The sequence below is a fragment of the Chlorocebus sabaeus genome, chromosome 23, assembly GCF_047675955.1.
Source record: "Chlorocebus sabaeus isolate Y175 chromosome 23, mChlSab1.0.hap1, whole genome shotgun sequence".
Classification (NCBI taxonomy): Eukaryota; Metazoa; Chordata; class Mammalia; order Primates; family Cercopithecidae; genus Chlorocebus; species Chlorocebus sabaeus.
The window spans coordinates 84,074,732-84,089,348 of record NC_132926.1 but is presented as its reverse complement, the minus strand read 5'-3'; positions in this window follow the sequence as shown (position 1 = coordinate 84,089,348).

The following is a 14,617-nucleotide window of genomic DNA, read 5'->3' as shown; positions in this document are numbered from 1 at the left end:
GGTACAGTATAATTAAAAAACCATAGACTGTGAACCCAAAGAAGGGCTCAAATTCTGGATCAGTCATATAGTAGCTGTAAATAGAATATTGTCATTACGTGGCACTGACTTTTGAATTTTGAAGGTCAAAGATCAAATTCATACTCCACCATTACTCTTTTGCACAAGTTATTTTATCTCTTTTCATTATCTCATTTGTAAAATGTATGTTCATTACCTTAAAAGAATATTTTGAGAATTATACAAGCCAAGAATTGAAAAATTCCTTATATATAAGAAGCACGATGAAATGATAAATTTAGTGACTATACTATTCAAGCACTTGTATATCACTTTGCTATTTCTAAGTAGAACAGTGCACAAAAAGGTATCTTGAATCACTCAAGAGGCCCCAGGGCTCAGATGTGCTTTCAGAGTTAGTAGGGGACCTATCTGTTCATTCCACTAATATTTAGTGAGTCCACTCCACCAGCTATTGTTTTAGGTTCTACTGTAAAAAAGAGATAAGTATATGTGCCTTCTAATGGGAAAAGAGAGAAAAACCTCAGATAGAAAGATAAATAGATACATATAAAGAATATATGGCATATTAATGATAAGTACTAATAACACAGATAAAGCAGGTAAGGGTGATAGGGAGTGTGGAGGTAAGGTAAAAAATGTTAACTAGAGTGACCAAGGAAGGCTACACTGGAAAAGTGACACTTCATTAAACACTGAAAGGGGGAGAAGGAAAATTTTCTACAATTTTCTTTTAGAAAACAAAGAAAATTAAAAGAATCTTGGATGAGAATGAGGCTGGTATGTATAAACAATAGCTATAATGTAATGAGTTTGCATACTTCACAGTTCCAACTCCGCATTGGGAAAGTTAATTTCAAGAAAATATCACTAAAGCTTCTTTGAAGTATAAGAAAAAAATGCTTTTGGAGAACTCGAAGACTTGCATGCCAACTATTCACTTATTAAATCAATTTCACGTGCAGATTAATTTTCTAAAGCATAAAGATGTTTATATATAATTATATATGCCCAAGGTATTTGAAAAGAGTTTACTAAGGACAAGTAAGATTCTAGGCTTTTCTATCGAAAAAAGTAATCATGCTATCTTTTACTAGGACATACTGAATTGAAAATATTTTCAGGTTTTTATCCTGTGTTGGAAATTCACACAATTAATATGTTTATGGTCTTTGTTTTACAAACACCTTTCCCTATTTCTGCCTCAGTGAGTTATTTTTCTTTTATTTTTCTCTGCTGCTTCATTCCAAATTTATTTTTGGGAAGAAATAATGTGCTATTTAATTTTTCATCACAAAAGAAAAATGTATTTCCAATTTTTTAAAGTTAAAAGATGTGTATGGAATAGTCCCTTCTAGTAGGTGATGATTATCTATATGCCCAGAAGCCAATTATATTTTTTTTTTCAAAATCACATATTGGTTTTGAATTGAAACAAGAACACATTTATGAAAAATGGCTTTTTCAAAAGAGAATTGACAATGCACAGTGTACAGGTGCATAGGAGTAAATTGGACCCTATGTATATTATTTAAAGTCTTCAATCAGCTGTCCCAGAGTTGGTAAGGAATTGCTATTCACTTGAGTATATTATGCTCTCAGGGCCTCCTTTTGCATTAACACACCAATGAGTCAGTTGCATCAAATTTATCCAAGGCGCATGAGAAATTCTAATCCCCATGACATTTAGGTAATTTAGTGTGTTAAAAGAAGAACTCAAGCCTTTATAAGAAAGATGATTACTTTGTATTGTGTTGGTAAGAGATCATAGATTGTTCTTCTATGCCAAACTTATTTTTTTATATTGTTGCTTTCTTGAAGAAAAATTCCAAGCATATTTTTGTAGTAAATGAGGAGCAAGCCATTTAAGCCTCCCATGCTTGCAACTCAAATAGCAATCTGTACTGCTATAATGGAGAGAGACTCAATATAATTTAAAAGCAGAGAGGGTATTATGGAGAAAGGGTCAGGCCTTTTGAATTGCAGAAAATAATAAGTATGCTTATGGGAAAATTGTTCATTGCAAATCCTTCCTTAAAATAATTTTAAAGTAAGAATTGTACATTTTTATTTTCACTTTTAAACTGGCTAGCTTTACTTCTTTTATGTGTTCGATTTCACTACATGAAGAGATTTAAATTTAATAATTAACTCTCATCACTTTCTAGCTTTTAACCAAAACTAATAATATATATTTTGTTTCCACAAGGGAGAGAAAATACGTTGTTCTAAACTAAAGATAAATCATTTAACTGATTCTCCACATTTTTCTTTCTTTTCTTACTTTGCCAGAAGTTACATGAGACATGTTATTATTTGTTCTGATTGCAAAAAGCATGTTTTGTTATAACCTAATAGTTTTACTCAGCATTATTGCAATAAGACTTATACAATACTTTGTCCATTTTATCCTTTTCATTAAAGTAGGCACATACACTGTGTAGCTTATTTCTTTAAACATTTAGGGGATGCAGAATACTTACTTTCTATTAAAACAAAATTATATAGTTTCATAGTGACATAAAATAGAATTTGAAGAATTCTAAAATGATAGAGTATTTTTAAATTTTATGCTTATGTTACCCAAAGAGTGTAAATACCATAGTTTTAACTCAAGGGTGGCTTGATTTGTTTTGACACCAATACCTCAGGTCTACTTATTTTCATTTAAGTACTGAAGATAGATTTTAGTTAAATAACTATGATATTAAAAAAAAAATAAACAGGTAAATTTTTTCTAGTTGTGGTTGGAATTGGGACTCAAATGTCTTGAAATTTGACATTATTGGCCGGGTGTGGTGGCTCACACCTGTAATCCTAACACTTTGGGAGGCCGAGTTGGGTGGATTGCCTGAGCTCAGGAGTTTGAGACCAGCCTGTGCAACATGGTGAAACCCTGTCTCTATTAAAATACAAAAAAAAAAAAAAAATAGCCGGGTATGGTGGCATGCGCCTGTATTGTAGTCCCAGCTACTCGGAAAGCTGAGGCAGCAGAATTGCTTGAACCTGGGAGGTGGAGGTTGCAGTGAGCTGAGATGGTGCTACTGCACTCCAGCCTGGCAACAGAGTGAGACTCCATTTCAAAAAACAAATGAACGAACAAAATGAATTTGACCTTACCAAATTTATTATATTGTTGCTCAATACTTTACTAGAAATAGATTATCATCAGGTTGTTTTGAAGAAAGAACACTGTTTGCAAAAACAATATGAGATTGTATGTGAGAAATGAGTGGAAACCAAAGATCCTAATTATTATTGTGATACATGATAAAACTGTTTCTCTGTGAACGTTGGAGACCATCTGTACAAACATTCCATTTTCCAGATACTCAGCAAAAAATAAAATTAGGAATTCTCAATTTTTTGGGAAAAAATTTGATCATGGCCGTGGATTTACTTTTCACATATATGGCTCAACGTGGCTCCATCCTCACTTTAAAGCATCATCTGCTACAATGCTTTCTTTCTCAATATTCTTCTCTCTATTCTGCACCCACATGCTCCTCCTTCGTTCCAATGCATACCAAAACTTTATATATGCCATTTATTTGGCTTGGGGTAATCTCCCCCACTTTTCTTTCCCAAACAAAATTCCCTTTCGGTCACTTTCTCTGAGATCACTTAACACTTGGTAGATGCCTATAAATACTTCATAATTCTTATTCAGGCTGTGTTGAATGTATATGCCTTTTCTTCATTTTCATTCTTCTCCCTATCTTTTTCCTCTTCATTTATGGTCATCCAGCAGAATTTTAGATAGCTATTATGTTCAATAGCGTTAATATAAGTAAACTAAAAATGACTAGTCCTAGTCTCTTTAATAATAAACCAATGTGCTTAACCATACCACTTTGGAATTCTGAAGCTTCTTTCAAGTCTTTAGCTCCTATAGAATCTGCTCTGATTATTATTTATATATGATATGCAAATCATGACTTTGATCAAATGCAAAATTATTTGAACTCACACAGAAATTCCAGATCAAATCAAGAAAATTGCTCTTCATATGATCCAAGGATTCCTTTTTTGATTTAACATGAAAATATATATAGATGCACAGAGAAACTATGAGCTAACCAACCCTCAAGTGCCTTAATAACTAGGTCCATGGATGATATACTGGGTTGAATGTTGCCCCTGAAAAATTTCATGTGGATGTGAAACCTGCGAATGTGACTGATTTGAAATAGGTTCTTTGCATATATAATCAAATAAGAATAAGGTCATACTGGATTTGTGTGATCTTTAAATCCTTTATGACTAGTGTCCTTATAATATAAAAAGAGACATTTGGAAACAGGGATATAGACCCACAGCAGATCTGTCCATGTGAAGATAGATGAATGGATTGGAGTGATACATCTGAAAGCTAGGTAATGCCCAATGTTGCTAGCAGTCATCAGAACCTATAAGATGCAAGAAGGGATTCTACCTTGAAACCTTTAGAGGGAGCATGGCTTTGCTGACACATTGATTTCAGACTTCCAGCCTTCAGAATAATGAAACAATAAATTTCTGGGGTTCTATTTCTTGAGACAGGGTCTTGCTCTGTTCAGGCTGGAATAAAGTAATAGGATCATGGCTCACTGCAACCTCCATCTCCCAGGGTCAAATGATCCTTTCACCTCAATCTCCTGAGTAGTTGCAACTACAAGTACACACCATCACACCTGGCTAATTTCTCTCTCTCTCTTCTCTCCCTCTCTCTCTCTCTATATATATCTATAGATATATAGATATATAGATAGATAGATAGATAGATAGATAGATAGATAGATAGATATAGATATATAGATATATATCTCTTTTATATATATATATGATATAGGGTTTCACCATGTTGCCCAGGCTGGTTTCGAACTCCTGGGATCAAGCAATCCCCACTCCTTGCCTCCTAAAATGCTGGGATTACAGACATGAGCTACCACCCTTGACCAAATTTCAGTTGTTTTAAGTCACCCAGTTTGTGGTACTTTGTTATGAGAGCCCTAGGAAACTAACAGATATCACCAGCACTTCCAGTAAGGCAGTGTTGTTTTACATCTGTTTGATTAACATTTATTGAACACATAGGATATAATAGTTAGAGGCATGAGAAATATGTCTTTAAGAGTTTCAAAAAGAGTGAGAAAGATGGACACATCAACAGAAATTTCAATGCTATGTGTGGCAGGCACTACTGCTCGCCCATACGTCAGCCACTTACTCTTCCATTTTACCTTTGGGTATGGTTGGAGGAGCATATTAGGTTTGGAAGCCACCTCATACTAAGAATAAGAGAATTACAGAAAAGCAGATCCAGATTCCTAACATTTCTAAATCCCCAACCAAACTGAAACATCCTCCTGCCAATAAACTTATTATGGGAGATAATTAACGCTATTGTAGGAGCCATATTTAGTTGGATTCTATAATTACAGCTCAAATATTCTAATGACTTCATTGACTATATTCAAAGTTATGGGAGCAAAACAGAAACAGAAACTGATCAGTGGAAAGATGGTGAGGAGGAAGTAAGTTAGCTAAGTCTGAAGATTTAAGAGATGACTAACGCGGCGTGATAAAGCAGTATGGGGTGATGAGAACTGAAAACACAGAGTTAGTTATGACACATATCATACAGACCTTGTAGGCTGCCATAAAGAGATAAATATTATTCCAATTGCAATTAAAAAGTATCAAACTGCTGTAAGCATGGAAATAACATAATTGCTTTTATACTTTAAAAAGATAAGCCTGGCTGCCTTGTGGAGAATGTAATGTAGAGAAGTAACAGTGGGAAGAAAGAGACCAGTCAGGAAAGGATTGCATTAGTATAGGGATAAGAAATTATATTATTCTAGCAATGAGAAGGACAAGATGTGTTAAGTATAAATTTTGGAGGCAAAAGTGACAGAAACTGGTGATAAAGGCATACATTTTCACTTTAAATTTTTCTACTACTTCTCTGTGGATTATTACATTAAGATTATCAGATGGTTGGAACTATCTAAAATGGATACTGAATGATAGTTTGAGGGATTCCTTTTAAGTAGGGTTTGAACTTCAGTGTATTATTTTTATGATGCTTTATTTGGTTTCTCAGAAGTGCTCCAGTAAGTTTTGGTTACTAGAGAGTAACTTTTATAAAAATATTATACCGGTATATTATAGATTAACTTCAAGCTTCTTACTTTAGGCACATAACATCATTTTGAAAGAGCTTGCCTGTGGCTCTTAGAACACTGGGGTACAGCAATAAACTTTTACCAAGGAATTATGTCTTTTGGCAGGTAGACCAAAACTTGGAACCTCTGAGATATTCTCATTTTCAGTCTCTGACCTTGCTCGATACATTTAATGGCTTGGTGTTAGAGTTTCTCCATCTTTGAACAGTAATAATGACCTTTTCCATCTAAGTTGAGTCATATTTGTAAAGTACATGAAACTTGCCAACAGGAAATCACTACATACACGACAATTTATTGTTAGTTTTATGGCCAATTCAAATCTCAAAGGAATTGAAGTCATTGCCATTTGAAGGTTGTCCAGTTCATTTCTTAGACAGATGACTGACCCAATACAATAGTCACACAGTCCCTGAACAATTACACTCAAACTCTGCCTTGGCTATCACTGAAGAAAAACATGATTGTTCAGTCAATGTGGCTATAAAATTGACCTGCCTTTCTTCCCTAAGCACTTAGGAACTGTGAGAACATGATGAAGAAAAGTTAGCGGTGTTCTTTTAAATATGTATTTTTTCTATTTTGAGGTGAGAAGGTTAAAAATTGCTTAGGTTTCTTCTTAAGTGTTCGTAAGAAATATTGCCATTTAATTCAAAATTTACTGAGTATCTCATGATAATAAGGTCAGAATCTGCTGAGTGTAATGAGTGGTACTAAGTGTTTATAATAGTGTGGATTTGAAAACAATTGTTTATGTTTGGTGAAATGAAAAAAGCTACATTGAGAAGATGACTTTTCAACTAGGTCTTGAAAATAGAATTTCAACAGAAAAGATAAGAAGGAAAGAAACCCTTCCTCATGAGAAAACAAGGTGAATCAATGCACTCAAATGAAAATATAGTGGGTACATTTGAGAAGAACTGAGTAATTTGATTTCACTGAAGCACAAAAGGGGAGAAAGAAACCAGATATATAAGAGAGTGACCACGGTGAGATGCCTTTATTATTATAATTTGAATGTTATGTCATAGATGGGGAGCCTGGACTTGAGACAATCTGATTTTCCTTCAGTAAAAAAAAATAATCTTTCAATGGTGTCTGCATAGAGACATCATGACCTAATATCCCCCAAAAAGTAATAAAATTAGACAAAAATAGGGTCAGTTTAAATAAAGGACTAGAAAAAAATATTTTTAATTGAGACATACATTTGATCCTTGAACAACATGGGTTTGAACTGTGCAGGTCCACTTATGTGTGAATTTTCTCTCACCTCTGCCACCCCTAAGACAGTAAGACTGACTCCTCCTCTTCAGTCTACTCAATGTAGGATGAGGAGGATGGTCTTTATGAAAATATACTTCCATCTAATGAATAGTAAACATATTTTTCTTCCTTATATAATTATCTTAATAACATTTTCTTTTCTCTAGCTTATTTTATTGTAAGAATAAAGTATATAGTACATACATAAAACATGAGTTAATTGATTATTTATATTATTGATAAGGCTTCTGGTCAACGGTAGACTATTAGTCATTAATTTTGGGGAAGTCAAAAGTTATACAAGGATTTTCAAAATGTGTAGGGGTTCAATGCCCCTAACCCTAATAATATGTTATTCAAATGTCACCTGTAATTCACATATGTTGAAATCATCATTTTAAAGTGTACAGTTCAGTTATGTTTAGTATTCATAGAAGTGTACTAGCATCATCACTACCTAGCTTTAGAAAAGTTTTATCATCCCCAAAGATTCCCCACACTAATTAGCAGTCACTTCCCATTCTTCCTTTCCTGTAGTACTGTTAGGACATAGTATCATTATCATTAATACTAATTAGTGCTAGAAATCACTAATCTGTTTTCTGTCTGTATATATTTGCATATTATGAACATTTCATACTCTTGGAATCACAAAATATGTGGTCTTTTGTTACTGTTTTATTTCACTTAGTATAATGTTTATAGTTTCATATATCAGTACTTCATTTTCTTTTTTCTCAGATAATATTCCATTGTATCTGTAGACCACACATTTTTTATCCATTTATCAGATAATGGAATTTGGGTTCCTTCACTTTTTGGCTACTATGAACATTATGAATAATGTTGTTATGAATATTTATTTATAAGTTTTTGTGTGGACATATGTTTTCAGTTGTGATATGGTTTGGCTCTGTGTCTCTACCCAAATCTCATGTTGAACTGTAATCCTTAGTGATGAAGGAGGAGCCTCGTGGGAGGTAATTGGATCACAGATGCAAACTTTCTTCCTGCTGTTCTCATGATAGTGAGTGAGTTCTCAGGAGATTTGGTTGTTTAAAAGTTTGTAGCACATCCCTCTTTCATCTCTATTTCCTGTTCCCACCATTTAGAACAGGCTGGCTTCTCCTTCACCTTCTGTCATGATTGTAAGTTTCCTGAGACCTCCTCAGCCATGTCGCCTGTACAGCCTACAGAACTGTGAGTAAATTAAACTTCTTTTCTTCATAAATTACCCAGTCTCACGTATATCTTTGTAGCAGTGTGACAATGAACTAATACAAAAAGTTGGTAGCAGAGAAATGGCACATTGCTATAAAGATACCTGAAAATATGAAAGCAACTTTGGAGCAGCGTAATGGGCAGAGGTTGGAACAATTTGGAAGGCTCAGAAAAAGACAAGAAGATGAGGAAAAGTATGAAACTTCCTAGACACTTATTGAATGGTTGTAACCAAAATGCTGATAGTGATATGGGCAAGGAAGTCCAGACTGAGGTGGTCTCAGATGGAGATGAGGAATGTACTGGGAGCTGGAGCAAAGGTCACTCTGACTGTGCTTTAGCAAAGAGACTAGCGGCATTTTGCCCCTACCCAAGAGGTCTGTGGAACTTTGAACTTCAGAGTGATGATTTAAGGTACTGGCAGAAGAAATTTCTAAGCAGCCAAACATTTAAGATTTTACCTGGTTGCTTCTAAAAATCTATGCTCATCTGCATAAACAAAGAAATGACCTAAAACTGGAACTTACATTTAAAAGGGAAGCAGAGCATAAAAGTTTAGAAAATTTCCAGCCTGATCATGTGGTAGAAAAGAAAAGTCCATTTTTCTCTGGAGGAATTCAAGCCAACTACAGAAATGTACATAAGTAAAGAGAAGCTGAATGTGAATAACCAAGACAATGGGAAAGTGCCTCTAAGGCATTGCAGAGACCTTTGCAGCAGGCCTTCCCATCTTAGACCTGGAAGCCCAGGAAGAAAAACTAGTTTCATGGGCCAGGTCCAGGGCTCTGCTGCTCTGTACAGCCTCAGGACATGGTGTCCTGCATTCCAGCCATTCCAGCTTTAACTGTGACAAAAAGGGCCTCAAATATATCTGATGCCACTTCTCCAGAGAGTGCAAGCCACAAGTCTCGGCAGCTTCCACATAGTGTTAAGCCTGCAGTTGGGCAAAGGGTCAGAGTTCAGACTTGGGAGCCTCTGCTTAGATTTCAGAGGATGTATGGAAATACCTGGATGTCCAGGAAGAAAACTGCTACAGGGGTGGAGCCTTCATGGAGAACCTCTGCTAGGGAAGTGCAGAAAAGAAATGTTGGATTGGAGCCCCCAAACAGAGTTCCCCACTGTGGCACTACCTAGTGGAACTATGAGAAGATGGCCACCATCTTCTAGATCGCGACATGGTAGATCCACTGACAGCTTGCACCATGTACTGGGAAAAGCCACAGGTACTCAATGTCAGCCCAGTAAAGCAGCCAAGGGGGCTGTACCCTACAGAGTCACAGGGACAGAGCCTTGAGAGACCACCTCTTGCATCAGCATGTCCTGGATGTGAGACATGGAGTCAAAGGAGATTATTTTGGAGCTTTAAGACTTAATGACCACCCTGCTAGGTTTTGGATTTCATGGGGCCTGTAGCTCCTTTGTTTTGGCCAATTTTTCTCTTTTGGAATGGGAGCATTTACCACATGTCTGTACCACCACTGCATCTTGGAAATCACTAACTTGATTTCGATATTGTAGGTTCATAGGCAGAAGGGACTGGCCTTGTCTTAGATGAGATTTTGGACTTGGGATTTTGAGTTAATGCTAGAATGAATTAAGACTTTGAGATACTGTTGGAAAGATATGACTGTGTTTTGAAATATGAGAATGACATGAGATTTGGGAGGCCCTGGGGTGGAATGATGTGGTTTGGATCTGTGTGCCCACCCAGATCTTATGTTGAATCGTAATCCTCAGTGTCAGAGGAGGAGTCTGGTGGGAGGTGATTGGCTGATGGGGATAGATTTCTCCCTTGCTGTTCTCCTGACAGTAACTGAATTCTAATGAGATCTGGTTGTTTAAAAATGTGCAACACTTCCTCATTTGCTCTATTCCTCCTGCTCTAACCATGTAAGATGTGCTGACTTCCCCTTTACCTTCCTCCATGGTTGTAAGCTTCCTGAGGCTTCCTGGGTGGTGACTCCTTGGACAGCCTACATAACTGTGAGTCTATTAAACCTCTGTTCTTTATAAATTACCCAACCTGAGGTAGTTCTTTATAGCATTGTGAGAATGGGCTAATATAAATTTTCTTCAGTAAAAACCTTTGAGTGGAATTACAGGGTGGTATGACAAGTTTATTATTAACATTTTGAGGAACTACTGAACTACTTTCCAAAGTGGCTGCACTATTTGACAATTTTGCCAGTGATATATGAAGGTTCCAATTTCTCCACATCCTCTCCAACACTTGTCTTTTTTATTTTAGCCATTTGAGTGAGTGTGGGGTTATACCTTATTGGGGTTTTCATTTTTAGTGTTTCCATAATGAGTGATGTTGGTTGAACATTTTATTTTATTTTATTTTATTTTTATTTATTTATTTATTTATTTTTATTATTATACTTTGAGTTCTAGGGTACATGTGCATAACATGCAGGTTTGTTACATATGTATACTTGTACCATGTTGGTGTGCTGCAGCCATCAACTCGTCAGCACCCATCAACTCGTCATTTACATCAGGTATAACTCCCAGTGCAATCCCTCCCCCCTCCCTGGTTGAACATTTTTAATGTTTGTTAGCCATCCGTATATCTTCTCTGAAGACACTTCTACTCAGATTTTTTTTGCCTATTATTAAATTGTGTCATTGTCTCTTTTATTATTGGGTTATATATTTTGGATACAAGTTCCTTACCATATATTCAATATTACATGAAATCATATATTTTCTCCCCACTCTAGGTTGTTTTTTTTCTTTATGGTTTTCTTTGAAGCACATTTTAAAAATTTTAATCAAATTAAATCTATGGATTTTTTCTTTCATTGATGTGTTTTTTAGTGTGATACCTAATAACTCAATGACAAATCCAAGGTTATAAAGATTTTCCCCAATGCTTTTGTGGAAGAGTTTTATATTATAGTTTTAGCTCTTCCTTTTAGATCTTTGATCAATTTTGATTTTATATATGATATGAAGTAGCATTCCAAGTTAATTTTTTGCTTGTGGACATCCACTTGACCCAGCACAATGTATTGAAAGACTACTCTTTTTCCATTGAATTGTCTTTTTACCCTTGTCAAAAGTCAGCTGAACAGAAATGTAAGAAAATACTTCTTGACTGTCAGTTCTATTTCTTTGATCTCTATGTCTGTCCTTAGGCTTGTAGCACAATACCTTGATCATTGTCATTTTTAAGTAGGTTTTGAAATCAGAAAGTGTGGATCCTCTTACTTTGTTCTCCTTGAACATTGTTTTGGCTTTTTCTGGGTCCCCTATAATTACATATGAATTTTAGGAGCAGCTTGGAACTTTCTGCAAAAAGGCCAGCTAGGATTTTGTAATGGATCCTATTTTATCAATATATCAATTTTAGGAGTGTTGCTATCTTAATATTTAGTGTTACAATCTATAAAAATGAGACATCTTTCCATTTATTTACATCTTTCTTTAATTTTAATTCTTCAACAGTGCTTTGTAGTTTCCTGGATGCACACTTTGTGCTACTTTTGCTAAACTTCTGTCTAAATATTTTGTTCTCTTTGTTGTGATTATAAATTGATTTTTTTCTTCTTTATTTATTTTCGGGTTGTCCATTATTACTATATTGACATACAATTGCTTTTGTATGTTAATTATTTTTTCTTTTCTTTTTTTTTTCTTGAGACAGAGTCTCACTCTGTTGCACAGGCTGGAATGCAGTGACACAAGCATAGCTCACTGCAGCCTTGACCTGCTGGAGTCAAGCAAACTTCCTACCTCAGCCTCCTGAGTAGCTGGGACCACAGGTGTGTGCCACCCTGCCTAGCTCATTCTTAGTTTATTGTAGAGATGGGGATTTCCCCGTGTTGCCCAGGCTGGTCTCAAATTCCTGAGCTCAGGCGATCCTCCCACCTCAGTCTTCTAAAGTGCTGGGATTACAGGTGTGAGAACTGCACCCAGCTATATGTTAATTTTATATTTCACAACTTTGATAAACTTATTCATTTTAGTAGTTTTTCTTTTGTATATTCCTTATGATTTTTATATATACAAGATCATATTATCTGAAAATGGAGGTAGTTTTACTTATTTCTTTCCCATCTGGATGTGTTTTCTGTCTTTTTCTTGTCTAACTGCCCTGGCTATAACCTTCAATATTGTTGAATAGAAGTGATGAGTGCAGACATTATTATCTTATTCCTAATATTAGGGTAAAGTTTTCAGTTTTTCACTATTAATTTTAATGTTAATTGTAGTTGTTTGAGGTAGAAGAAACTTTATTGTATTCCAATTGTATATTGTATCATGAAGCGATGTTAGGTTTTGTCAAATATTTTTTCTGCATCTACTGAGAAAAAAAATATGAGTTTTTATCTTTTATTCTATGAATATGGTATATTACACTGATTTATTTTTTCAAATATTAAATCAACTTTCCATTCCTATCCTTAATCCATTGTATAATGATTCTTTATGTTGCTGGATTCAGTTTGCTGGCTTTTGTTGGGGATTTTTGTATCCATATTCATAAGATATTTTCATCTGCATAGCTTTCTTGTAATTCCTTTGCTGGCTTTGGTGTCCAGCTAACACTGGTCTCATAATATAATGAGCTGAGGAAAGTATTTCCTCTTCCCTCTTTTGGAAGGCTTTGTGAAGGATAATTTATTCTACTTTAAAAACATGATGGCCAGGTGCGGTGGTTCATGCTTGTAATCCCAGCACTTTGGGAGGCTGAGGAGGATGGATCACCTGAGGTCGGGAGTTTGAGACCAGCCTGACCAACATGGAGAAACCCATCTCTACTAAAAAGTACAAAATTAGCTGGGCATGGTGATGCACACCTGTAATCCCAGCTACTCGGGAGGCTGAGGCAGGAGAATCACTTGAACTTGGGAGGCAGAGGTTGTGATGAGCTGAGGTCACGTCATTGCATTCCAGTCTGGGCATCAAGCGCTAAACTCCCTCTAAAAAAAAAAAAAAAGAAAAGAAAAGAAAAGGAAAGAAAGAAAAAATACATACACTCTGAGGGCAATATAATTTATGGTAACTTTTCAATTTAAACAGACTTAAACACTAAATACGTAAAATCTGAGGTCTGCACCGCCCCTTCCTAGAGAAAGATTTTATGGAAATATCCATGTGTCACTCTTGTAGTATACGTTTTCTCTAAGTTCTTTAAATTTAATTTTTAAAAGATCAAATTCTTAATATAGAGTTTAATTATTCTAGGCACTTTTTATTTAGAACAACGTTATTGAGAAATGAAGCAAATATTGTCACTTAAAAAAAGTCACTCTCCTAGATCTTGACTAAAGATACAACTTACAAGAAGATGTTAACTCTCACTCTTTTGGGGCACACTGAGTGACTCCAGCATTCATCTAAAAGTAACATTTTACAATTTACATCAGTATGTGTTTGTTTTTACTTTTGCATATCAGAAAGTGAAAGAAGTAGAACAAAAAAGGGAGAGAGACAGACACAAAAACAGAGACAGACAGACATAGACATTCAATATTATTTTATTTGTGAGAGGCCACCGTAGAAAATTATCGCAAACTACATTCAAAGGGCAGAGTTCCTTTTACTTTCCTTTAATTTGATGCTTTTTGTCTTATGTGGATGATTTGAAAGGTAAGAGAGGCAGAGTGTGTGTGTTAGATTAGTTCATAGTGAGCCAACATTATATTGTAGTCATTGGGAGTATAATTATTTTAAGAGAAATGGGCTGAAGTTTCCCCTCCCACTTTCTGCACATTGCAGGCAGCTGTTAATAAACCCCCAAGTTGATCATATTGGTGAAAAAAAGAACAAGGAAATTTATTTATATTTGCAGCTAACAATGTTTTACTAATAGACTTGCAATTCATAAAAAGTCAGTAATTGGTCACTGTGCTTTGTAGCATTTGTATTTCCTTATCCTAATCTGTAGTTCATGTTCATACATGTCCTAATGATCCTATTCTGCAGTG